Raw genomic sequence first — 27,616 nt, forward strand, 5'->3', positions numbered from 1 at the left:
ACCTGTGACTCCACTTTCAAGGAGCTATGAACATGTACCCCTAGATCTCTTTGTTCTGTAACTCTCCCCAATGCCCTACCATTAACTGAGTAAGTCCTGCCCTGGTTCAATCTACCAAAATGCATCACCTCACATTTATCTAAATTAAACTCCATCTGTCATTCGTCAGCCCATTGCAATTGGAGATACCTTTCTTCACTGTCTACTATGCCACCAATCTTGGTGTCATCTGCAAACTTGCGAACCATGCCTCCTATATTCTCATCCAAATCATTAATATAAATGACAAATAACAGTGGACCCAGCACTGATCCCTGAGGCACACCGCTGGTCACAGGCCTCCAGTTTGAAAAAGAACCCTCTACAACCACCCTCTGGCTTCTATCAAGAAGCCAATTTTGTATCCATTTAGACACCTCACCCTGGATTCCGTGAGATTTAACCTTATGCAACAACCTACCATGCGGTACTTTGTCAAAGGCCTTGCTAAAGTCCATGTAGACAACATCAACTGCACTGCCCTCATCTACCTTCTTGGTCACCCCTTCAAAAAACTCAATCAAATTTGTGACACATGATTTTCCACTCACAAAGCCATGCTGACTGTCCCTAATCAGTCCTTGCGTCTCTAAATGCCTGTAGATCCTGTCTCTCAAAATACCTTCTAACAACTTACCCCCACAGATGTGAGGCTCATTGGCCTGTAGTTCCCAGGCATTTTCCTGCAGCCCTTTTTAAACAAAGGCACAACATTTGCCACCCTCCAATCCTCAGGCACCTCACCCGTGACTATCAATGATTCAAATATTTCGGCTAGGGGACCTGCAATTTCCTCCCTAGCCTCCCACAATGTCCTGGGATACACTTCATCAGGTCCCGGGGATTTATCTACCTTGATGCACTTTAAGACTTCCACCACCTCTTTCTCTGTAATACGTACACTCCTCAAGACATCACTATTTATTTCTCCAAGTTCCCTAACATCCATGCTTTTCTCAACAGTAAATACTGATGAGAAATATTCATTTAGGATCTCACCCATCTCTTGTGGATCCACACATAGATGACCTTGTTGATCCTTGAGAGGCCCTGCTCTCTCCCTTGTTACTGTTTTGCCCTTTATGTATTTGTAGAAGCTCTTTGGATTCTCTTTTGCCTTATCTGCCAAAACAATCTCGTGTCCTCTTTTTGCCCTCCTGATTTCTCTCTTAACTCTACTCCTACACACCCTATTCACTTCAAGGAATTCACTTGATCCCAGTTGCCTATGTATGTCATGTGCCTCCCTCTTCTTCTTGACTAGGGCCTCAATATCCCAAGTCATCCAGGGTTCCCTACTTCTGCCAGCCTTGCCCTTCACTCTAAGAGGAATGTGCTTACCCTGAACCCTGGTTAACACACTTTTGAAAGCCTCCCACTTACCAGACATCCTTTAGCCTTCCCACAGACTCCCCCAATTAACTTTTGACAGTTCCTGCCTGATACCATCAAAATTGGCCTTGCCCCAATTTAGAATTTTTACTTTTGGGCCAGACCTATCATTCTCCATAGCTATCTTAAAACTAATGGAATTATGATCACTGGTCCCAAAGTGATCCCTCACTCACACTTCTGTCACCTGCCCTTCCTTATTTCCCAAGAGGAGGTCAAGTTTTGCCCCCTCTCTGATCAGGCCATCCACATACTACTGCTGTGTCTGGGCAGATCAGAGTTTTTGCTGTCCCAAAACAGAAAATTAGAAGGAAGATTGGTGTGAGAGAGGGTGGTAAATGAGAAACAGGATTTTACGGTTACACCATCAGCATCATAAATCAGGCACATACCATCATCCTCATGTCCTTAGCCACATGCTCTGTTGCACCTGACCCTGTAATATAGACAGCCATCTCCTTCATGGGGCTTAGCAGATGCAGGAGTCTTGAGCACTGTTAGTTCTGATCCACTCCCTCCTTTTGTATGCCACCTTGTCCTGCAAGAGAGATGGCAAATTGTCAGTGAATGCTTAGTGCTATAGCGAAGAATCTATCAACCATAGCTGAATAGCTGGAAGTAATAAGTGATGGATGTGAGGCTGGAAGCATTGGTAAATGTGTGAGGGGGAGTTGAAATATCTGGATGTTATGTATATACCCTGGATGCCAGGAGTTGATCATCCTGGCCCACTGTGGAACCATGACTTCTTTCCTCTAGCCTAACTCCACAAATTATGCCTCCAATGTCGGATCCATCACCATTGAACCCTCTCTCTGTCCTTGTGTTCCATTTTCCATCTTTTCAATTCCATAAACATTATTCAGTGCAACCTCCCATTAAGATGAATGAAGTGCCTTTAAGAAGAGAGTACTGATTGCATCTCAAGCTCTCAGCTTAATTTTGTTCAGCCTCCTGCTGAGCACATGGGCAGCCAGTAGCACAGAGGAAACCAGAAACAAGGAGCCCTCTTGGCCCTAAGTGGGCAGCTGATGTGGGCAGATGGTGAGTCACATCCCTACGCCCAAAGGGGGAAGACACATTTTTTGGCCTAAGTATATAGAAGTTGTTATAAAACTTTACAATGGAATGGTTAAATATATGGTTAATGTTCAGTTTTGGTCATAAAATAGATATGATAGGGAAAATTGGTTTTACCATTGGACACTTTTAGTTAGACGAGAGTATTAAAGGTTATAGAATCAAAATGGGTCAATAGAGTTAACCTGCTCTATCTATCCAAAATTCACAAGATTCTGGAAAGGACCCAGTATCCTGGAACACCACAAATATAGCATCCCTATTCAAGATATGGGCGGCACAGTAGCACAGTGGTTAGCACTGCTGCCTGAGAGTGCCAGAGTCCCAGGTTCAATTCCGGCCCTGGGTCACTGTCTGTGTGGAGTCTGCAATTCTCCCCGTGTCTGTGTGGGTTTCCTCCGGGTGCTCCGGTTTCCTCCCACACTCCAAAGATGTGCAGGTTAGGTTGATTGGTTATACTAAATTGAACTGAGTGTCAGGGGGATAAGCAGGGTAATGTGTGGGGTTACGGAAATAGGGGCTGGGCGGGATTGTGGTCGGTACAGACTTGATGGGCTGAATGGCCATCTTCTGTACTGTAGGGATTCTATGATTCTCAGAAAGGAGAGAGATAGAAAACAGAAAACTATAGGCCAGTTTGCGTGACATCTGTCATTGGGAAATGCAGGAATCTATTACTAAGGAAGTAGTTGCAGGACATTTAGAAAATCATAATACAATTAGTCAGGGTCAATGTGGTTTTATGAAAAGGAAATCGTGTTTGACAAAAGTATTATAGGTCTTTGATGTAATAAGCAGGATGGATAAAGGAACCAGTGGATGTAGTGGATTTGGATTTCCAAAAGTCACTGAGTAAGGTGTCACACAAAAGGTTATGGCACAAAATAAAAAATCATGATGTTGGGAGTAATATATTTTCATGGATAGAGGATTGGCTAAATCCTAAATCACCGCGCCCCCCCCCCCCCCCCCCGCCCCCCAACCCCGCCACCGGTGCTGGGGCCTTAACTATTTACAATGTATATTAGTGACTTGGAATAAAGGACCAAGTAGCCAAATTTGCTGATGATACGAAGATAGGTTGGAAAACAAGTTTTGAGGAGTTTTAAAGTTTATTTATTCCTGTCACAAGTAGGCTTACATTAACATTGCAATAAAGCTACTGTGAGAATCCACACAAAGGGCGCGGTTTTACTATTTTGATTCTAAGTACTGGGCGGACTTGAAACTGGGAGTGTTTCAGATCCGGCTTTTAGACCCGTTCTCAGGCGCCCTCATATGTACTCTGTCTGAAAAAATAGCAGCGATTCTGAATTGTGCTGCAGAAGCCTGTGGGCGGGGCTTAACACGCCCAAAACACTGCAGCCCCGATCAGAGCCTTCAACTGTGCATGTGCAGTAAACAAAATAGAAAAACGCTCCCCTGCCACATCATTCCCAGACCGGATAATGCTTCCCCCTGGCCCCACAGACATTGCCCCACCCCCGCAACATAACTGTCCCCTTTATCCCCCACCCCATCCACTACCCAGACCAATCATGGCCCTTTGCCCCCCTCCCACCCCCCCCCCCCCAACTGATTGCATGCAGAGTGGCAGCGGGCCCCCCTGCCCCCCACCAGACAGCCATCTGACCTGCCTCCCTCCACCCCCCACCCTCGCCATCAGACAACCATCTGACCCGGTTTCCTCCCCCTACCAGAGAGCCATCTGACCCACCTCCCTCCCCCCTCACCAGAGAGCCATCTGACCCACCTCCTTCCTCCCACCAGAGAGCCATCTGACCCACCTTCCTCCGCCACCACCAGAGAGCCATCTGACCCGCCTCCCTCCCCTCCACACCAGAGAGCCATCTGACCTGCCTCCCTCCCCCCCACCAGAGAGCCATCTGACCCGCCTCCCTCCCCCCCACCAGAGAGCCATCTGACCTGCCTCCCTCCCCACCACCAGAGAGCCATCTGACCCACCTCCCTCCCCCCCACCAGAGAGCCATCTGACCTGCCTCCCTCCCCACCACCAGAGAGCCATCTGACCCGCCTCCCTCCCCTCCACACCAGAGAGCCATCTGACCCACCTCCCTCCCCCCCCCCACCAGAGAGCCATCTGACCCACCTCCCTCCCCCCCCACCAGAGAGCCATCTGACCCACCTCCCTCCCCCCCACCAGAGAGCCATCTGACCTGCCTCCCTCCCCCCCACCAGAGAGCCATCTGACCTGCCTCCCTCCCCCCCACCAGAGAGCCATCTGACCTGCCTCCCTCCCCCCCACCAGAGAGCCATCTGACCTGCCTCCCTCCCCCCGCACCAGAGAGCCATCTGACCTGCCTCCCTCCCCCCCACCAGAGAGCCATCTGACCTGCCTCCCTCCCCCCCACCAGAGAGCCATCTGACCCGCCTCCCCCCCCACCAGAGAGCCATCTGACCCGCCTCCCTCCCCCCCACCAGAGAGCCATCTGACCCGCCTCCCTCCCCCCCACCAGAGAGCCATCTGACCTGCCTCCCTCCCCCCCCACCAGAGAGCGATCTGACCCACCTCCCTCCCCGCCACACCACCGATCTGAGTCAGAGAGCCGCCAGAAGCTCGGAACTTACCTCCTCAGAAGCTGGAGCGTCCGAATCAGATCTTTGCGGACCATGTCTGTTTCGTGCCGAATCTGGATCGGTGAATGTGGTGGTAAAGGGGGAAGTGCCGGTAAAGTTTGGGCGTCCAGCCCATTAAGTCAATTTAAATGCATGCAAATGCATTTAAATTGACGTCACACCCGTTTCGGGCACGGTGCCGACGGTGGCCATTTTAGGCCCTTGTTAAAGGGGGAACGGGCGCAAAGGCGGTCGTGGATCGCGCCACTCACCTCACGCCTGACTTTACCAAGTTTTTAACTTGGTAAACTTGGTGGTAAAATCGGGCCCAAATAGTCTGCAAAGGAATACAGACAGGTTAAGTGAGTGGGCTGAAATCTGGCAGGTGGAGTATAATGTAGCAAAATGTGAGGTCATCCACATTAGTAGGAAGAATAGAAAAGCAAAATATTATTTAAATTGAGAAGAGACTATAGAATGTAGTGGGACACATGGATCCTTCTAGATGAATCACAAAATGTTAGCATGCAGATAGAGCAAGTAATTCAGAAATAAATTAAATGTTGGCCTTTACTTCAATGAGGATGGGGTATTAAAGTAGGGAAGATTTGCTCCAGGACGTTGGTGAGGCCACACATGCAGTATTGCACAGTTTTAGTCTCTTTGTTTCAGAAAGGACAGAGTTGCACGAGGCACTTTTGAGAAGGTTCACAAGGTTTATTCAATGGAAGAAGAATGAGGAAATATTGAGCAGGTTGGGCCTTTACTCATTTGCTTTTAGAGAAATAATTGGTGGTCTTATTAAAACAGTTAAAATTCTGGGGAGGCTTGACAAAGTTGATGCTCAGAGGATGTTTCCCCTGGTGGGGAATCTTGGACAGTTTCAGAATATGGGGTCTCACATTTAAGACAAAGATGAGGAGGAATTTCTTCTCTCGGAGGGTCATTATTCTTTTGGAACTCGCTCCCTCATAAAGCATAGAACATAGAACATAGAACATTACAGCGCAGAACAGGCCCTTCGGCCCACGATGTTGCACCGACCAGTTAAAAAAAAACTGTGACCCTCCAACCTAAACCAATTTCTTTTCGTCCATGAACCTATCTACGGATCTCTTAAACGCCCCCAAACTAGGCGCATTTACTACTGATGCTGGCAGGGCATTCCAATCCCTCACCACCCTCTGGGTAAAGAACCTACCCCTGACATCGGTTCTATAACTACCCCCCCTCAATTTAAAGCCATGCCCCCTCGTGCTGGATTTCTCCATCAGAGGAAAAAGGCTATCACTATCCACCCTATCTAAACCTCTAATCATCTTATATGTTTCAATAAGATCCCCTCTTAGCCGCCGCCTTTCCAGCGAAAACAATCCCAAATCCCTCAGCCTCTCCTCATAGGATCTCCCCTCCATACCAGGCAACATCCTGGTAAACCTCCTCTGCACCCTCTCCAAAGCCTCCACATCCTTCCTGTAATGTGGGGACCAGAACTGCACACAGTACTCCAAGTGCGGCCGCACCAGAGTTGTGTACAGTTGCAACATAACGCTACGACTCCTAAATTCAATCCCCCTACCAATAAACGCCAAGACACCATATGCCTTCTTAACAACCTTATCTACTTGATTCCCAACTTTCAGGGATCTATGCACACATACACCTAGATCCCTCTGCTCCTCCACACTATTCAAAGTCCTCCCGTTAGCCCTATACTCAACACATCTGTTATTCCTACCAAAGTGAATTACCTCACACTTCTCCGCATTAAACTCCATCCGCCACCTCTCGGCCCAACTTTGCAACCTGTCTAAGTCTTCCTGCAAACTACGACACCCTTCCTCACTGTCTACCACACCACCGACTTTGGTGTCATCAGCAAATTTGCTAATCCACCCAACTATACCCTCATCCAGATCATTAATAAATATTACAAACAGCAGTGGCCCCAAAACAGATCCCTGAGGTACACCACTTGTAACCGCACTCCATGATGAATATTTACTATCAACCACCACCCTCTGTTTCCTATCCGCTAGCCAATTCCTGATCCAATTTCCTAGATCACCCCCAATCCCATACATCTGCATTTTCTGCAGAAGCCTACCATGGTGAACCTTATCAAACGCCTTACTAAAATCCATATATACCACGTCCACTGCCTTGCCCCCATCCACCTCCTTGGTCACTTTCTCAAAAAACTCAATAAGGTTAGTAAGGCACGACCTACCTGCCACAAAAACCATGCTGACTATCACCTATCAATTCATTACTCTCCAAATAACTATAAATCCTATCCCTTATAATTTTTTCCAACATCTTGCCGACAACAGAAGTGAGACTCACCGGTCTATAATTCCCGGGGAAGTCTCTGTTCCCCTTCTTAAACAATGGGACAACATTCGCTAACCTCCAATCTTCTGGTACTATCCCAGAGGCCAACGACGACCTGAAGATCAGAGCCAGAGGCTCTGCAATCACTTCTCTTGCCTCCCAGAGAATCCTTGGATAAATCCCATCCGGACCAGGGGATTTATCTATTTTCAGACCCTCCAGAATATCCTGCACATCCTCCTTATCAACTGTAATACTGTCTATTCTACTCCCTTGCAACCCAGTGTCCTCCTCAGCTATATTCATGTCCCCTTGCGTGAACACCGAAGAGAAATATTGGTTCAATGCTTCACCAATCTCCTCCGGTTCCACACATAACTTCCCTCTGCCATCTATAACTGGCCCTAAACTTGCCCTAACCAACCTTCTGTTCTTGACATACCTATAGAACGCCTTAGGATTCTCTTTAACCCTATCCGCCAAAGTCTTCTCATGTCCCCTTTTAGCCCTTCTAAGCTCGCTCTTCAACTCCCTCTTAGCCAATCTAAAGCTTTCTAGTGCACTACCCGAGTGCTCACGTCTCATCCGAACATAAGCCTCCTTTTTCTTTTTAACCAACAAAGAAACTTTTTTGGTGCACCACGGTTCCCTAGCCCTACCAATTCCTCCTTGCCTGACAGGGACATACCTATCACAGACTCGCAGTAGCTGCTCCTTGAAAAAACTCCACATGTCGGACGTTCCCAGTCCCTGTAATCTCCTAGTCCAACCTATGTTTCCTAATTCTCTCCTAATAGCCTCATAATTACCCTTCCCCCAGCTAAAACCACTGGCCCGAGGTTCATGCCTATCCCTTTCCATCACTAAGGTGAACGTAACCGAATTGTGGTCACTATCACCAAAATGCACACCAACTTCCAAGTCTAGCACCTGGTCTGGCTCATTTCCCAGCACCAGATCCAATATAGCCTCACCTCTAGTTGGCCTGTCTACATACTGAGTCAAAAAACCTTCCTGCACGCTTTGAACAAAAACTGACCCCTCTAACGAGCTAGAGCTATAACAATTCCAGTCAATATTAGTCAAGTTAAAATCCCCCATAACAATTGCCCTATTACTTTCACTCCTAAGCAGGATTGACTCCGCAATCCTTTCCTCAACCTCTCTAGAACTTTTAGGAGGTCTATAAAAGACTCCCAACAGGGTGACCTCTCCTCTCCTATTTCTAATCTCCGCCCATACTACCTCAACAGATAAGTCCTCATCAAACCTCCTCTCTGACACTGTGATACAATCTCTGACCAATAATGCTACCCCTCCCCCTCTTCTACCTCCTTCCCTACTTCGACTAAAACATTTGAACCCCGGGACCTGCAGCATCCATTCCTGCCCCTGCTCTATCCATGTCTCTGAAATAGCCACAACATCGAAGTCCCAGGTACTGATCCACGCTGCAAGTTCACCCACTTTATTGCGAATACTCCTGGCATTGAAGTATACACATTTCAAACCCTGCTCCACCCCACCTCTGCAATGCCGTGCATTGCAGTCCCCATCCATGCATCCCTCACTTTCAGCCCCACTACTCAGGATCCCTCCCCCCCACCGAATCAGTTTAAACCTCCCTGCATGGCCTTAGCAAATTTACCCCCCAGGATATTGGTCCCCTTCTGATTAAGGTGTAGACCATCCTTCTCATAGAGGTCACACCTTCCCCAGTACGAGCCCCAATTGCTTAAGTACCTGAACCCCTCCCTCCTGCACCATCCCCTCAGCCATGAATTCAAACCTTCCCTCTCCCTATTCCTCTCTAAACTATCCCGTGGTACAGGCAAGAGTCCAGAGATAACCACTCTGTCAGTCTTGGCCTTTAGTTTCCACCCCAACTCCATAAATCCCTGCCTAATATCCCCTTCCCCTATCCTCCCTATGTCGTGTGTCCCCACATGTACAATAACTTGTGGTTTATCTCCCTCCCCCCTAAGAGTCCTGAATACCCTGTCAGACACATCCCGGACCCCAGCCCCTGGTAGGCAACACACCAACCCTGAGTCCCTACCTTTAGTTCCGACCCTCCTATCTGTCCCCTTAATTGTGGAGTCCCCAATCACAAGGCCCAATCTTTTACAGCCCCTAACCACCTGAGCTTTCTCACTCGGCTCACCCCCAGAGATCTGCTCTCTATGCTCAGTTGATTCCTCCTCAACTGTAGCCTCCAGCACCGAAAACCTATTATGGAGGGGAACCGCCCCAGGGGATTGTCTTCCCGATTGCTTCTTACCCCTCCTCCTGGCATTGACCCAAGCCTCATTTCTGGGAGTTACTATTTCTCTATAACTCCTATCAACTTCCACCTCCGCCTCCCGAATTATGCGGAGTTCCTCTACCTCCCCCTCCAGCTCCTTTACACGCTCCTCCAGAAGCTGCAATCTAATGCACTTCTTACAACTAAAATCTCCTGAAACACTACTGGATTTCCTCACCACATACATCCCACAGGAGATGCAGCATACTGCCTGAACTGCCATCTCTGAAGCCATTACCAGCAAGAAAAAAAGAAAACAAAAAAAAAAAACAAAAAACTTCCCCACACTTATAATTAGGTTAGAGGAGGATGGAAGGGTGGGATCCTCTACCAGTGTAGAGGATCGGGTATCTCCTCTGCACCAATTTATAGGGCTAGGGGCCCGAGAGAAAAAAAAACTACTACTGAGGGGGAACCACCCAGGTAACTGACTTTTAAAGTTAAAATAAAAACCCTTCCCCAGACTCCTTTGCTGCCCACTTCTAGTTTTCACTTTAAACTTGAAAAACTGCTGTTAAAGTAAAGGCCAAAAAAAATACACACACTAGCTGACTAATTAAATAAATAAACAATTCAATTAATCCAATTAATCTCTCTTACCAGCACTGCTGCTTTTCAATCACCCCTCTCAGCTTGCTCCAGTGGATCAATGAGGGGGAACCACCCAGGTAACTGACTTTTAAAGTTAAAATAAAAACCCTTCCCAGACTCCTTTGCTGCCCACTTCTAGTTTTCACTTTAAACTTGAAAAACTGCTGTTAAAGTAAAGGCCAAAAAAATACACACACTAGCTGACTAATTAAATAAATAAACAATTCAATTAATCCAATTAATCTCTCTTACCAGCACTGCTGCTTTTCAATCACCCCTCTCAGCTTGCTCCAGTGGATCAATGAGGGGGAACCACCCAGGTAACTGACTTTTAAAGTTAAAATAAAAACCCTTCCCAGACTCCTTTGCTGCCCACTTCTAGTTTTCACTTTAAACTTGAAAAACTGCTGTTAAAGTAAAGGCCAAAAAAATACACACACTAGCTGACTAATTAAATAAATAAACAATTCAATTAATCCAATTAATCTCTCTTACCAGCACTGCTGCTTTTCAATCACCCCTCTCAGCTTGCTCCAGTGGATCAATGAGGGGGAACCACCCAGGTAACTGACTTTTAAAGTTAAAATAAAAACCCTTCCCAGACTCCTTTGCTGCCCACTTCTAGTTTTCACTTTAAACTTGAAAAACTGCTGTTAAAGTAAAGGCCAAAAAAAATACACACACTAGCTGACTAATTAAATAAATAAACAATTCAATTAATCCAATTAATCTCTCTTACCAGCACTGCTGCTTTTCAATCACCCCTCTCAGCTTGCTCCAGTGGATCAATGAGGGGGAACCACCCAGGTAACTGACTTTTAAAGTTAAAATAAAAACCCTTCCCAGACTCCTTTGCTGCCCACTTCTAGTTTTCACTTTAAACTTGAAAAACTGCTGTTAAAGTAAAGGCCAAAAAAATACACACACTAGCTGACTAATTAAATAAATAAACAATTCAATTAATCCAATTAATCTCTCTTACCAGCACTGCTGCTTTTCAATCACCCCTCTCAGCTTGCTCCAGTGGATCAATGAGGGGGAACCACCCAGGTAACTGACTTTTAAAGTTAAAATAAAAACCCTTCCCAGACTCCTTTGCTGCCCACTTCTAGTTTTCACTTTAAACTTGAAAAACTGCTGTTAAAGTAAAGGCCAAAAAAATACACACACTAGCTGACTAATTAAATAAATAAACAATTCAATTAATCCAATTAATCTCTCTTACCAGCACTGCTGCTTTTCAATCACCCCTCTCAGCTTGCTCCAGTGGATCAATGAGGGGGAACCACCCAGGTAACTGACTTTTAAAGTTAAAATAAAAACCCTTCCCAGACTCCTTTGCTGCCCACTTCTAGTTTTCACTTTAAACTTGAAAAACTGCTGTTAAAGTAAAGGCCAAAAAAAATACACACACTAGCTGACTAATTAAATAAATAAACAATTCAATTAATCCAATTAATCTCTCTTACCAGCACTGCTGCTTTTCAATCACCCCTCTCAGCTTGCTCCAGTGGATCAATGAGGGGGAACCACCCAGGTAACTGACTTTTAAAGTTAAAATAAAAACCCTTCCCAGACTCCTTTGCTGCCCACTTCTAGTTTTCACTTTAAACTTGAAAAACTGCTGTTAAAGTAAAGGCCAAAAAAAAATACACACACTAGCTGACTAATTAAATAAATAAACAATTCAATTAATCCAATTAATCTCTCTTACCAGCACTGCTGCTTTTCAATCACCCCTCTCAGCTTGCTCCAGTGGATCAATGAGGGGGAACCACCCAGGTAACTGACTTTTAAAGTTAAAATAAAAACCCTTCCCAGACTCCTTTGCTGCCCACTTCTAGTTTTCACTTTAAACTTGAAAAACTGCTGTTAAAGTAAAGGCCAAAAAAATACACACACTAGCTGACTAATTAAATAAATAAACAATTCAATTAATCCAATTAATCTCTCTTACCAGCACTGCTGCTTTTCAATCACCCCTCTCAGCTTGCTCCAGTGGATCAATGAGGGGGAACCACCCAGGTAACTGACTTTTAAAGTTAAAATAAAAACCCTTCCCAGACTCCTTTGCTGCCCACTTCTAGTTTTCACTTTAAACTTGAAAAACTGCTGTTAAAGTAAAGGCCAAAAAAAATACACACACTAGCTGACTAATTAAATAAATAAACAATTCAATTAATCCAATTAATCTCTCTTACCAGCACTGCTGCTTTTCAATCACCCCTCTCAGCTTGCTCCAGTGGATCAATGAGGGGGAACCACCCAGGTAACTGACTTTTAAAGTTAAAATAAAAACCCTTCCCAGACTCCTTTGCTGCCCACTTCTAGTTTTCACTTTAAACTTGAAAAACTGCTGTTAAAGTAAAGGCCAAAAAAAAATACACACACTAGCTGACTAATTAAATAAATAAACAATTCAATTAATCCAATTAATCTCTCTTACCAGCACTGCTGCTTTTCAATCACCCCTCTCAGCTTGCTCCAGTGGATCAATGAGGGGGAACCACCCAGGTAACTGACTTTTAAAGTTAAAATAAAAACCCTTCCCAGACTCCTTTGCTGCCCACTTCTAGTTTTCACTTTAAACTTGAAAAACTGCTGTTAAAGTAAAGGCCAAAAAAATACACACACTAGCTGACTAATTAAATAAATAAACAATTCAATTAATCCAATTAATCTCTCTTACCAGCACTGCTGCTTTTCAATCACCCCTCTCAGCTTGCTCCAGTGGATCAATGAGGGGGAACCACCCAGGTAACTGACTTTTAAAGTTAAAATAAAAACCCTTCCCAGACTCCTTTGCTGCCCACTTCTAGTTTTCACTTTAAACTTGAAAAACTGCTGTTAAAGTAAAGGCCAAAAAAATACACACACTAGCTGACTAATTAAATAAATAAACAATTCAATTAATCCAATTAATCTCTCTTACCAGCACTGCTGCTTTTCAATCACCCCTCTCAGCTTGCTCCAGTGGATCAGTAGAGGCTGGGTCATTAAGTGTATTCAGGGCTGAGTTGGACAGATTTTTGATCTACAAGAGTGTCAAGAATTATGGGCTGCAAGCAGGAGAGAGCAGTTGAGGCCACAATCTGATAAGCCATAATTCTATTGGCAGAGCAGGCTCAAGGGCTGAATGGTCTATTCCTGTTCTTATTTCTTAAGTTATTATGCCAATCAGCCACAATCTTACGGAATGGTAGAATAGGCACAAGGGGCTGAGTGGTCTATTCCTATTCCAATTAATGTTTAAAGCATGGAGGCATTCGCCTATTTAATGTAAAGAGGTTGGTATGTAAGAAATGCAGCACAAAAAAATGACTGACACATGAACAGACTCAACTGGACCTACACTAGAAGACAAACATTGCTGGAGATATGCTAAACATTGATTAAAATTACAAGTTTTTTTAGTTTATTTATTTATTGTCACCAATAGGCTTACATTCACACTGCAATGAAATTACTGTGAAAATCCCCTAGTCACCACACTCCAGTGCCTATTTGGGTACACCGAGGGAGAATTTAGCATGGTCAATGACCATGCTAACCAGCACGTCTTTTGGATTGTGGGAGGAAACCGGAGCACCCAGAGAAAACCCACGCAGACACGGGGAGAACGCGCAGACTCCGCACAGACAGTGATCCAAGCTGGGAATCGAACCCAGGTCCCTAACGCTGTGAGGCAGCAGTGCTGACCATCGTGCAACCAGTGCAGATTTGCTTAATGTCATCTGAGGAAAACCTTAGAGAAGGTTGAAATAAGATTTGATAGAGGCGTTCAAAAGCATGAGGGGTCTACACACAGTAGATAGATATCAGCAGCTCCTATTGGTTTAAGCAGCGAGAACCAGTTGACACCAAGGTGAATTGCAAAAGAATCAACAATATGATGAGGAAAAGCTTTCTTACGCAGCTAGTGGCTACAATCTGGAATGTGTGTGTTGGACGCAAATTCACTCTTGGCTTTAAAAAGGGGAAGATAAGCATCTGAAAAGAAAATGTTTGCAGGGCTAAGGGGAAAGCTGGGGGAGGTGGAATGAGCTGGGTTGTTCTTGCAGAGAGCCAGCATGGACATGACGAGCTGAATGACCTCCTTCCATTCCAGGATTATCTTGTAATACCAAGAAGACCACAATGAACACGAGAAACCTTTCATTATCTGGAATCTTAGCTGGTTTATTATTAGTGTTTGCAGGTACAAGATTGTGATCCCTGCTCACAAAACCCTCATCCAGTTCATGATGAGCTCAAACAAACAATCCAAATTCACACAGACAGAAACAGATTTAATGCTTTGAGTTGAATATGACTCTTGTTCCCAAGTTTGGGTTCCTTAGGAAAGTCATATTCAACTCAAAATATTATTCTCTTTCTCTATCCATTGATGCTACCAGATTACAGATTTTGCAACACTGTTTTATTTCAGATTTCCAGCATCTGCAACATTTTGCTTTAATAATAATCAGATTCACACCTTATGTGGCAATGAGGCAGACAAAGTGATTCTAACCAACCATTTTAAACTTACTGTACTGATGTGAATGGAATTCATCTTATATGTGTGTTTTCAGAGCCTTAAACACACACATTTTAAACCTAACATAACAAAATTCTTATGCTTGTTAAACCGATGGGGGAAGATTAATTGCTTTGAAAAAGCCAACATCCTCTCAGGGTTAGTGCATGGATTCTATAATTTCTATTTTTTAAAATTGAGGGGAAATGACTCCAAGAAAACAATGGCAGTAAATTAAAAAGTTGCTGATACCTGCTGCAATATTCTATGCGAAACATCGATGAAAATTCTTGCATTAACAATGCATTGATTTTGATCATTCTTACTATTTCTTTGAAGTCCAGAGTTGGAACTAAATCTAACATTACTTTTGAGCTTGTATAAATATGGAGCAAAACAGTGTGTCCCATCTCACGTTGTATAGAGTTGGACTGTCCTTGATACATCCAGTGGAAAGGAAGATGCAAAAGGAAATCATGCTATTCTGAACAATATGTTGATGACTCCAGTTCCTGTTGGAAAGGGCACAATGATCAGCTGACTCTCCTCTTTAGAAAATAAATACATTTGACATGTTTTAAGGTCATTTTTTTCCCCCTCTGCACTTGGTTTTCTCTGCTTGCCTGAAGGTGTGGGATGTACATTTCCACTGTTTTATGCTTGGGGGCCATTTTTAGTTATGAGCTTGAAAAGGGATTGTTGGCAGTAATTGGCGATCAGAGGAGGAAGAGATAACACACATAATTGCGAGCAAAGACATACGCAAAAAACAGTTTACATCAAGTGTTGCTGTGTTAAAAATAGATTTTTGCCGACAGTGAATTTTTATCTGTTGTGTAGTTGGTATTGCTAGAAACTGTATGGAAGAGGTGAACTTCAAAGGCCACAAAAGATTTCTTTCAACAGAAAGCCTTTCACTCAAAGCAGAGGAGTTGTATAGAAATGACTATTCAAGCTGTGAGTTTTAACTGCCCAGCAGAATGGGTGACAAAAGAATTATTTGTAAAACTCGGTGTAAGAACAGACTTACCCTGGGGGCACATATTCACATATCACTGAAAAGTAAAGTTTATTTATTAGTCACAAGTAAGGCTTACATTAACACTGCAATGAAGTTACTGTGAAAATTCCCTAGTCGCCACATTCCGGTCCCAGTTCGGGTCAATGCACCTAACCAGCACGTCTTTCAGACTGTGGGAGGAAACCGGAGAACCTGGAGGAAACCCATGTAGACATGGGGAGAACGTACAAACTCTACACAGTGACCCAAGCCGGGAATTGAACCCGGGTCCCTGGCGCTGTGAAGCAGCAGTGCTGACCACTGTGCCACCGTGCCGCCCCGGGTTGAAGGTGGGAGGGTTGAGAAATTGGTGAAAAGAGCAATGAGGTACAAAAGCAAAGAAATTATGACGAACCTTTATAAGATACTGGTTTGGCTTCAACTGGAGTATTGTGTACAAATTTTTGCAGCTTAGTTCAACAGGGTATGAAAGCTTTGGAGAGGGTGCAGGAAATATTTATGAGGATGGTTTCAGGCATGTATGTGGCTTGATAGAATCAGAGAATTGTTGCAGGGCAGGAGGAGGCCATTAGGGCTGTCAGGCTTGAACCGACTCTCCAAATGAGCAATTATCCTAGTTTCATTCCCCTGCCTTCTCCCCATAACCCTGTACATTCCTCCTTTTCAACAGTCTAATTCAATGCCTCAGTTGAACCGGCCTTCACGACACGGAGGCAGTGCATGCTGATCATAATCACTGGTTGCGTGAAAAAGATGTCACTCATGCATTTACTTTAAATCTGTAGCCTCTCATTCTCGATTCTTTCACGAGTGGGAACATTTTCTCCCCATCTGCTCTATCCAGATCGTTCATGATTTTGAATACCTCTTATCAAATCTTCTCTAAGCTTTCTCCAAGGAAAATAATCTTAATTTCTCCAATCTGCCTTCACAACTGAAGTTCCTCATCCCTGGAAGCATTTTCGTGAATCTTTACTGCAATCTCTCCAATGCCTTCACATCCTTCCTAAGTGCGGCACCTAAAACTGAACACATCTGAGACCGAAATAGTGTTTTATCCAAGTTCAACATAATCTTCGAAAAAGCTGGAAAAACTCAGCAGGTCTGGCAGCATCTGTGGAGCGAGAAACAGAGTTAGCGTTTTGAGTTCCTATTACACTTCTTCAGAGCCATACAGATTTGAAGCATAAATTCTGTTTCTCTCTCCACAGATGTTGCCAAACCTGCTGAGGTTTTCCAGCATTTTCTGTTTTTACTTCAGATATCCAGCATCAGCAGTATTTGATTTTTATTTGCCTTTAGTCAACATATAGAACATAGAACATAGAACATTACAGCGCAGAACAGGCCCTTCGGCCCACGATGTTGCACCGACCAGTTAAAAAAAAAAACTGTGACCCTCCAACCTAAACCAATTTCTTTTCGTCCATGAACCTATCTACGGATCTCTTAAACGCCCCCAAACTAGGCGCATTTACTACTGATGCTGGCAGGGCATTCCAATCCCTCACCACCCTCTGGGTAAAGAACCTACCCCTGACATCGGTTCTATAACTACCCCCCCTCAATTTAAAGCCATGCCCCCTCGTGCTGGATTTCTCCATCAGAGGAAAAAGGCTATCACTATCCACCCTATCTAAACCTCTAATCATCTTATATGTTTCAATAAGATCCCCTCTTAGCCGCCGCCTTTCCAGCGAAAACAATCCCAAATCCCTCAGCCTCTCCTCATAGGATCTCCCCTCCATACCAGGCAACATCCTGGTAAACCTCCTCTGCACCCTCTCCAAAGCCTCCACATCCTTCCTGTAATGTGGGGACCAGAACTGCACACAGTACTCCAAGTGCGGCCGCACCAGAGTTGTGTACAGTTGCAACATAACGCTACGACTCCTAAATTCAATCCCCCTACCAATAAACGCCAAGACACCATATGCCTTCTTAACAACCTTATCTACTTGATTCCCAACTTTCAGGGATCTATGCACACATACACCTAGATCCCTCTGCTCCTCCACACTATTCAAAGTCCTCCCGTTAGCCCTATACTCAACACATCTGTTATTCCTACCAAAGTGAATTACCTCACACTTCTCCGCATTAAACTCCATCCGCCACCTCTCGGCCCAACTTTGCAACCTGTCTAAGTCTTCCTGCAGACTACGACACCCTTCCTCACTGTCTACCACACCACCGACTTTGGTGTCATCAGCAAATTTGCTAATCCACCCAACTATACCCTCATCCAGATCATTAATAAATATTACAAACAGCAGTGGCCCCAAAACAGATCCCTGAGGTACACCACTTGTAACCGCACTCCATGATGAATATTTACTATCAACCACCACCCTCTGTTTCCTATCCGCTAGCCAATTCCGGATGGGATTTATCCAAGGATTCTCTGGGAGGCAAGAGAAGTGATTGCAGAGCCTCTGGCTCTGATCTTCAGGTCGTCGTTGGCCTCTGGTATAGTACCAGAAGATTGGAGGTTAGCGAATGTTGTCCCATTGTTTAAGAAGGGGAACAGAGACTTCCCCGGGAATTATAGACCGGTGAGTCTCACTTCTGTTGTCGGCAAGATGTTGGAAAAAATTATAAGGGATAGGATTTATAGTTATTTGGAGAGTAATGAATTGATAGGTGATAGTCAGCATGGTTTTGTGGCAGGTAGGTCGTGCCTTACTAACCTTATTGAGTTTTTTGAGAAAGTGACCAAGGAGGTGGATGGGGGCAAGGCAGTGGACGTGGTATATATGGATTTTAGTAAGGCGTTTGATAAGGTTCACCATGGTAGGCTTCTGCAGAAAATGCAGATGTATGGGATTGGGGGTGATCTAGGAAATTGGATCAGGAATTGGCTAGCGGATAGGAAACAGAGGGTGGTGGTTGATAGTAAATATTCATCATGGAGTGCGGTTACAAGTGGTGTACCTCAGGGATCTGTTTTGGGGCCACTGCTGTTTGTAATATTTATTAATGATCTGGATGAGGGTATAGTTGGGTGGATTAGCAAATTTGCTGATGACACCAAAGTCGGTGGTGTGGTAGACAGTGAGGAAGGGTGTCGTAGTTTGCAGGAAGACTTAGACAGGTTGCAAAGTTGGGCCGAGAGGTGGCGGATGGAGTTTAATGCGGAGAAGTGTGAGGTAATTCACTTTGGTAGGAATAACAGATGTGTTGAGTATAGGGCTAACGGGAGGACTTTGAATAGTGTGGAGGAGCAGAGGGATCTAGGTGTATGTGTGCATAGATCCCTGAAAGTTGGGAATCAAGTAGATAAGGTTGTTAAGAAGGCATATGGTGTCTTGGCGTTTATTGGTAGGGGGATTGAATTTAGGAGTCGTAGCGTTATGTTGCAACTGTACACAACTCTGGTGCGGCCGCACTTGGAGTACTGTGTGCAGTTCTGGTCCCCACATTACAGGAAGGATGTGGAGGCTTTGGAGAGGGTGCAGAGGAGGTTTACCAGGATGTTGCCTGGTATGGAGGGGAGATCCTATGAGGAGAGGCTGAGGGATTTGGGATTGTTTTCGCTGGAAAGGCGGCGGCTAAGAGGGGATCTTATTGAAACATATAAGATGATTAGAGGTTTAGATAGGGTGGATAGTGATAGCCTTTTTCCTCTGATGGAGAAATCCAGCACGAGGGGGCATGGCTTTAAATTGAGGGGGGGTAGTTATAGAACCGATGTCAGGGGTAGGTTCTTTACCCAGAGGGTGGTGAGGGATTGGAATGCCCTGCCAGCATCAGTTGTAAATGCGCCTAGTTTGGGGGCGTTTAAGAGATCCGTAGATAGGTTCATGGACGAAAAGAAATTGGTTTAGGTTGGAGGGTCACAGTTTTTTTTTTAACTGGTCGGTGCAACATCGTGGGCCGAAGGGCCTGTTCTGCGCTGTAATGTTCTATGTTCTATGTTCTAATTCCTGATCCAATTTCCTAGATCACCCCCAATCCCATACATCTGCATTTTCTGCAGAAGCCTACCATGGTGAACCTTATCAACCTTATGCCCCTGCTCTTATACTTTATGCCCCATTACTAAAGTTTAGAATATTGTATGCTTTATTAATTACACTCTCAACCTGTACTGCCACCTTCGGTGACTTATGCGCAAGTTTCTCTGCTCCTGCACTCCCCTCAGAGTTGTATCCTTTATTTTATACTGTCTCTCCATGTTCTTCCTACCAAAATAAATCACTTCACATTTCTCCGCATTGAACTTCACCTGCCACTGGTCTGCTGCACATTTCATCAAATAGTCAATATGCTTTTGATGTTCTACACTGTCCTCCTCACAGTTAACAATGCTTCCAGGTTTTGTAGCAGATGGAAATATTGAAATTCTGCCCAGTAAATGAAGGTCTAGGTCATTAAGACATAACAGGAAGAGATAGGGTCCCAACTCTACGACAAACTTTCCTCCAGCTGCAAACATCTATTTACCATTACTTTCTGTTTCCTGTCACTCTGCCAGTTTTGTATCTATGTTGGCACTGTCCCTTTTATTCCATGAGCTGTAACTCTGCTCAGAAATTCGTCGTGTGGCATTGTGTCAAATGCCTTTTGGAAATACATGTACACCACATCAGCAGCATTGCCTTCATCAACCATCTATGTTGCCTCTGTTACCTCTTTGAAAAGCATACCCACCTCATGGATGCCCAGTGAGGAGAAGTTGAGGGTGTTCTCCACAGAGAAGAAAGGCTTGAAGGGAGATTTGATAGAGATGTCATGGTGGAATTATGTGGAATCTAATTGAGTAGATAGAGAGGATGTAAGCTTCCACGCTGAAGTCTAAATTTGCATGCCCCATGGTTTTACAAATAAGATGTCAAGACCAAGTGTAATCTTCAAGTGAAGTAGCATAAAAGTCAGCACATTTTTAGACCAGCTGTAATTCTGTTCTCATATTAACATCTCTCTTTATTTTGCCTCTGCAAACTTGTCACACTGAAATGACACCTCTCTGCAGTGCTGGATACTGAGAAGACAGTGAGAATATTACCAACGGTTCTGCTCACCACATGACAGGAAGGATGTGATCACACTAGAAAGGGTATGGAGGAGATGGGCAAAGATGTTAAAACTGGTAGGATGGGATTGGTTTATTTGAAGCAGATGAAGCTGAGGGAAGATTAAATTGTGGGGTTTAAAATTATGAGGGGCATAGATAAACGTGAATAGGAAGAATCTACTTTCCTTAGCAAAGAGGTCAGTAACTTGGGGCAGAGATTAAAGTAAACGGTAGAAGGATCAAGGGACATTGAGGACAAAATCTGTCACCCAGAGAGGGATGGGTGAAAGAATCATTGAGACAGAAAGGATCAACACATTTAAAATATATTTGGATATGCACTGGAAGTGCCAGAACCTACAAGGTTATAGATCAAGAGTGGGAAAGTGGGATTAAGCCAGTTGGCTGTTTTTTACTCAGCACAGACATAATGGGCCAATGGTCACCTTTTGTACTGTAATTTTCTATGATCCCATGATTCTAAAGGTGGCATTATGTTGGAACAGATACCATCAGTGACAGACCAACAAAAATTGCATTGATTCAGGTACACTTGTTTCATTGTCTCTTCAAAAACCGATCACTTGACTAGCACAATGGACTTGTTCAGTTGGCATGGTGAACCGCTGACAAAATTCATCACAGTCAGAATTTTTTTTCTGTCATGTTCAGTACAGGCATAAAGACATAAAAAATTTTAAAATTTATATGGGTCTGAACTTGCTCAGAGTGGCAATCTGCACCGCTCCGAGTTACTTACCTGGAAATCCAGTTGCTCCTTTCTTGCCTGACCTTCCAACAGAGGTTGGGTGAGAAATGTGTCGGGCAGCACACTCCTGAAGCCGTCAGTCAAGGGCTGGAGGGTCAGAGCTAAGGGAGCCATGCCCCTTCTTTTACAGCACAAGCTGCCGTAAAGCAGGTAAGTTTAAAGGTTTAGTCACTTTCAGAAGTCAGAGAGAAAGTAAGTTTGTGTAGTAAGTGGGCAGGACTGTGTGTGTGTGTGTGTGTGTGTGGGGGGGGGGGGGGGGGGGGGGGGAGAGAGGGATGGTTGTTGGGACAGGGGGTTGGGTATTTAGTGGTCCCAGCGCATCTTTGGGTAACCCCCAGTAATGACAGTCCAGAGCCTGGAAATTACTGACCTATTGTTAAAATTGGGAACAACAGATTTTAAAATGGCTGACAACATATCATTTAACAGGTTTATTTGGTAGCACGAGCTTTCAGAGCGCTGCCCCTTCATCAGGTGAATGAGGAGTTCAGTTCACAAACAGGGCATATATAGACACAAACTCAATTACAAGATAGTGGTTGGAATGCAAGTCTTGACAGTTAATCAAGTCTTTACAGATGTGAGTGGAGAGAGGGTTAAGCACAGGTTAAAGAGATGTGTATTGTCTCCAGCCAGGACAGTTAGTGAGATTTTGCAAGCCCAGGCAAGTTGTGGGGGTTACAGATAGTGTGACATGAACCCAAGATCCCGGTTGAGGCCGTCCTCATGTGTGCGGAACTTGGCTATCAGCTTCTGCTCAGTGATTCTGCGTTGTCATGTGTTGTGAAGGCCGTCTTGGAGAATGCTTACCCGAAGATCAGAAGCTGAATGCCCGTGACTGCTGAAGTGTTCCCCCACAGGAAGGGAACACTCCTGCCTGGTGATTGTCGAGCGGTGTCCATTCATCCGTTGTTGAAGCGTCTGCATGGTCTCCCCAATGTACCATGTCTCGGGACATCCTTTCCTGCAGCGTATCAGGTATGATGTGGAGATGCCGGCGCTGGACTGGGGTAAACACAGTAAGAAGTCTAACAACACCAGGTTAAAGTCCAACAGGTTTATTTGGTAGCAAAAGCCACGAGCTTTCGGAACAGGCTGTCCCTTCGTCAGGTGGGTGGGGGTTCTGATTACAAACAAGGCACAAAGACACAAACTCAATTTACATGAATAATGATTGGAATGTGAGCCTTTACAGCTAATCAAGTCTTAAAGGTACAGACAATGTGAGTGGAGGGAGCATTAAGCACAGGTTAAAGAGATGTGTATTGTCTCCAGACAGGACAGCTAGTGAGATTTTGCACATCCATTTTGCGTATCAGGTAGACAATGTTGGCCGAGTCACAAGAGTACGTACCGTGTACCTGGTGGATGGTGTTCTCACGTGAGATGATGGCATCCGTGTCGATGATCCGACATGTCTTGCAGAGGTTGCTTTGACAGGGTTGTGTGGTGTCGTGGTCGCTGAACTCCTGAAGGCTGGGTAGTTTGCTGCGTACAATGGTCTATTTGAGGTTGCGCGGTTGTTTGAAGGCAAGTAGTGGAGGTGTGGGGATGACCTTGGCGAGATGTTCGTCTTCATTGATGACATGTTGAAGACTCCGGAGAAGATGTCGTAGCTTCACTCCGGGGAAGTACTGGACGACCAAGGATGCCCTGTCCGCCATGCCTCGTGTTTGTTTTCTGAGGTCTGTGCAGTTTTTCACTGTGGCACGTCGGAACTATCGATCGATGAGTTGAGCGCCATATTCTGTTCTTACGAGCATCCCCCACAACGGCATTGCTGCAACTGCCTCAGTACTCAACACAGACAACTGCCAATCTCCAGACGCGATTCTACAACTCATTCGCTTCATCCTGGACCACAATGTCTTCACCTTCAACAACCAGTTCTTCATCCAGACACACGGAACAGCCATGGGGACCAAATTCGCACCTCAATATGCCAACATCTTCATGCACAGGTTCGAACAAGACCTCAAGTTTAATGAGGAGAAGTGTGAGGTAATTCACTTTGGTAGGAATAACAGATGTGTTGAGTATAGGGCTAACGGGAGGACTTTGAATAGTGTGGAGGAGCAGAGGGATCTAGGTGTATGTGTGCATAGATCCCTGAAAGTTGGGAATCAAGTAGATAAGGTTGTTAAGAAGGCATATGGTGTCTTGGCGTTTATTGGTAGGGGGATTGAATTTAGGAGTCGTAGCGTTATGTTGCAACTGTACACAACTCTGGTGCGGCCGCACTTGGAGTACTGTGTGCAGTTCTGGTCCCCACATTACAGGAAGGATGTGGAGGCTTTGGAGAGGGTGCAGAGGAGGTTTACCAGGATGTTGCCTGGTATGGAGGGGAGATCCTATGAGGAGAGGCTGAGGGATTTGGGATTGTTTTCGCTGGAAAGGCGGCGGCTAAGAGGGGATCTTATTGAAACATATAAGATGATTAGAGGTTTAGATAGGGTGGATAGTGATAGCCTTTTTCCTCTGATGGAGAAATCCAGCACGAGGGGGCATGGCTTTAAATTGAGGGGGGGTAGTTATAGAACCGATGTCAGGGGTAGGTTCTTTACCCAGAGGGTGGTGAGGGATTGGAATGCCCTGCCAGCATCAGTTGTAAATGCGCCTAGTTTGGGGGCGTTTAAGAGATCCGTAGATAGGTTCATGGACGAAAAGAAATTGGTTTAGGTTGGAGGGTCACAGTTTTTTTTTTTAACTGGTCGGTGCAACATCGTGGGCCGAAGGGCCTGTTCTGCGCTGTAATGTTCTATGTTCTATGTTCTATGTTCTTCACTGCACAGGACCTTCAATCGATGCTGTACACTAGATACATTGATGACATTTTCTTCCTTTGGACTCATGGCAAACAATCACTGAAACAACTATATGATGACATCAACAAGTTCCATCCCACCATCAGACTCACCATGGACTACTCTCCGGAATCGGTTGCATTCTTGGACACACGCATCTCCATCAAGGAGAGTCACCTCAGCACTTCACTTTACTGCAAGCCCACGGATAAGCTCACGATGCTCCACTTCTCCAGTTTCCAACCTAAACACGTTCAAGAAGCCATCCCCTACGGACAAGCCCTCCGTATACACAGGATCTGCTCAGATGAGGAGGATCACAACGGACACCTACAGACACTGAATGACGCCCTCATAAGAACAGGATATGGCGCTCAACTCATTGATCGACAGTTCCGACGTGCCACAGCGAAAAACCGCACAGACCTCCTCAGAAGACAAACACGGGACACGGCGGACAGAGTACCTTTCATCCAGTACTTCCCCGGAGTGGAGAAACTACGACATCTTCTCCGGAGCCTTCAACATGTCATCGATGAAGACAAACATCTCGCCAAGGCCATCCCCACATCTCCACTACTTGCCTTCAAACAACCGCGCAACCTCAAACAGACCATTGTACGCAACAAATTACCCAGCCTTCAGGAGAACAGTGACCACGACACCACACAACCCTGCCACAGCAACCTCTGCAAGACGTGCTGGATCATCGACACGGATGCCATCATCTCACACGAGAACACCATCCACCAGGTACATGGTACATACTCTTGCAACTCGGCCAACGTTGTCTACCTGATATACTGCAGGAAAGGATGTCCCGAGGCATGGTACATTGGCGAAACCATGCAAACGCTACGACAACAGATGAATGGACACCGCTCAACAATCACCAGGCAGGAATGTTCCCTTCCTGTCGGGGAACACTTCAACAGTCAAGGGCATTCAACCTCTGATCTTTGGGTAAGCGTTCTCCAAGGCGGCCCTCACGACACACAACGCAGAATCGCCGAGCAAAAACTGATCGCCAAGTTCCGCACACATGAGGGCGGCCTCAACCGGGATCTTGGGTTCATGTCACACTATCTGTGACCCCCACGACTTGCCTGGGAGTGCAAAATCTCATTAACTGTCCTGGCTGGTGACAATTCACACCTCTTTAAACTGTGCTTACCCCACTCTCCACTCACATTGTCTGCACCTGTAAAGACCAGATTATGTTAAGACTCGCATTCCAACCATTATCTTGTAATTGAGTTTGTGTCTATATATGCTCTGTTTGTGAACCGAACTCTTCATTCACCTGATGAAGGGGCAGTGCTCCGAAAGCTCGTACTACCAAATAAACGTGTTGGACTTTAACCTGGTGCTGTGAGACTACTTACTGTGCCTACTCCAGTCCAACGCCGGCAACTGCACATAACATATCATTTGGCTTTGGCAATATTGACTCTAGACAGAAATGAAACTCAAAAGACCCTCATTAAAATATGAATAATCTTAGCCACTTATGAAATTCTCACAGTTCCTTTTGTTAAGAATGAACTGTAAACTGAGCAAGACTATCACATATCATAGAAACATAGAAACTAGAAGCAGGAGTCGGCCGTTCGGCCCTTCAAGCCTACTCCGCCATTCATTTTGATCATGGCTGATCATTGAATTCAATATCCTGATCCACCCTACCCCCATATCCCTTGATTCCTTTATCCCCAACAGCTGTATCTAATTGTTTTTAATGTATGTATAAAATATTCTCTTTAACCCTACTTGCCAAGGTCATTTCATGGTCCCTCTTTGCTCTCCTAATTCCCTGCTTGAATTCTTTCCTGCTTTTTTTATATTCCTTATGGGCCCTGTCTGATTTCAGCTTCCTAAACCTTACATATGCTTCCTTTTTCCTTTTGACTAAATTCACAATCTCCCTCATTACCCAAGGGTCCCTTACCTAACCATCCTTGTCCTTTCTCCTTACTGGAACATGCCAGTCCTGAACTCTGATCAGTAGGTTTTTAAACAACTCCCAAATGTCAAATGTGGACTTGCCTGATTAACTCCCTCTTAACTCTCCCTAGTTCCTGCCTCATAATGTCATAATTTGCTCTCCCCCAGTTTAGTACCTTCCCACAAGGTCCTGACTTATCCTTAATCATAGCTATCTTATTATCTGTCATCTCCTCCAACCCTTCAGCGCTCTGAGATATCTGCACTCCTCTAAGTCTGGCCTCTCATGCATTCTCAATTATAATTACTCCATTGTTGTTTGTCATGTCTTCAATTGCCTGGGTCACAAGCTCTGTAATTCCCTCCTACGCCTCTCTAGCTCACTTCTGTGATGATACTGTGCCTTTAAGAAATATATTTTAGTCATGTTTCTGTGCAGGATTTTTATTTAACAGTCTGCTCAAACACCAGTGCCACTGGGTCAGTAACCAGTGAAGAAGGTTATCTCAGATTGCAACGTGATCTTAATCAATTGGGCCAGTGGGCTGACGAATGGCAGATGCAGTTTAATTTAGATAAATGCGAGGTGATGCATTTTGGTCGATTGAACCAGGTCAGGACTTACTCAGTTAATGGTAGGGCGTTGGGGAGAGTTATAGAACAGAGATCTAGGGGTACATGATCATAGCTCCTTGAAAGTGGAGTCACAGGTGGAATGGTGAAGAAGGAATTCAGCATGCTTGGTTTCATTGGTCAGAACATTGAATACAGGAGTTGGGATATCTTGTTGAAGTTGTACAAGACATTGGTAAGGCCACACTTGGAATACTGTGTACAATTCTGGTCACCCTATTATAGAAAGGATATTATTAAACCAGAAAGAGTGCAGAAAAGATTTACTCGGGTCCTACCGGGACTTGATGGTTTGAGTTATAAGGAGAGGCTGGATAGACTGGGATTTTTTTCTCTGGAGCATAGGAGGCTTAGGGGTGATCTTATAGAGGTCTATAAAATAATGAGGGGCATAGATCAGCCAGATAGTCAATATCTTTTCCCAAATGAGTCTAAAACTAGAGGGCATAGGTTTAAGGTGAGAGGGGAGAGATACAAAAGGGTCTAGAGGGGCATTCTTTTCACACAGAGGGTGGTGAGTTTCTGGAACAAGCTGCCAGAGGTAGCAGTAGAGGCGGGTGCAATTTTGTGTTTTAAAAAGCGTTTAGACTG

The sequence above is a fragment of the Mustelus asterias genome, chromosome 1 (genome assembly GCF_964213995.1).
Source record: "Mustelus asterias chromosome 1, sMusAst1.hap1.1, whole genome shotgun sequence".
Classification (NCBI taxonomy): Eukaryota; Metazoa; Chordata; class Chondrichthyes; order Carcharhiniformes; family Triakidae; genus Mustelus; species Mustelus asterias.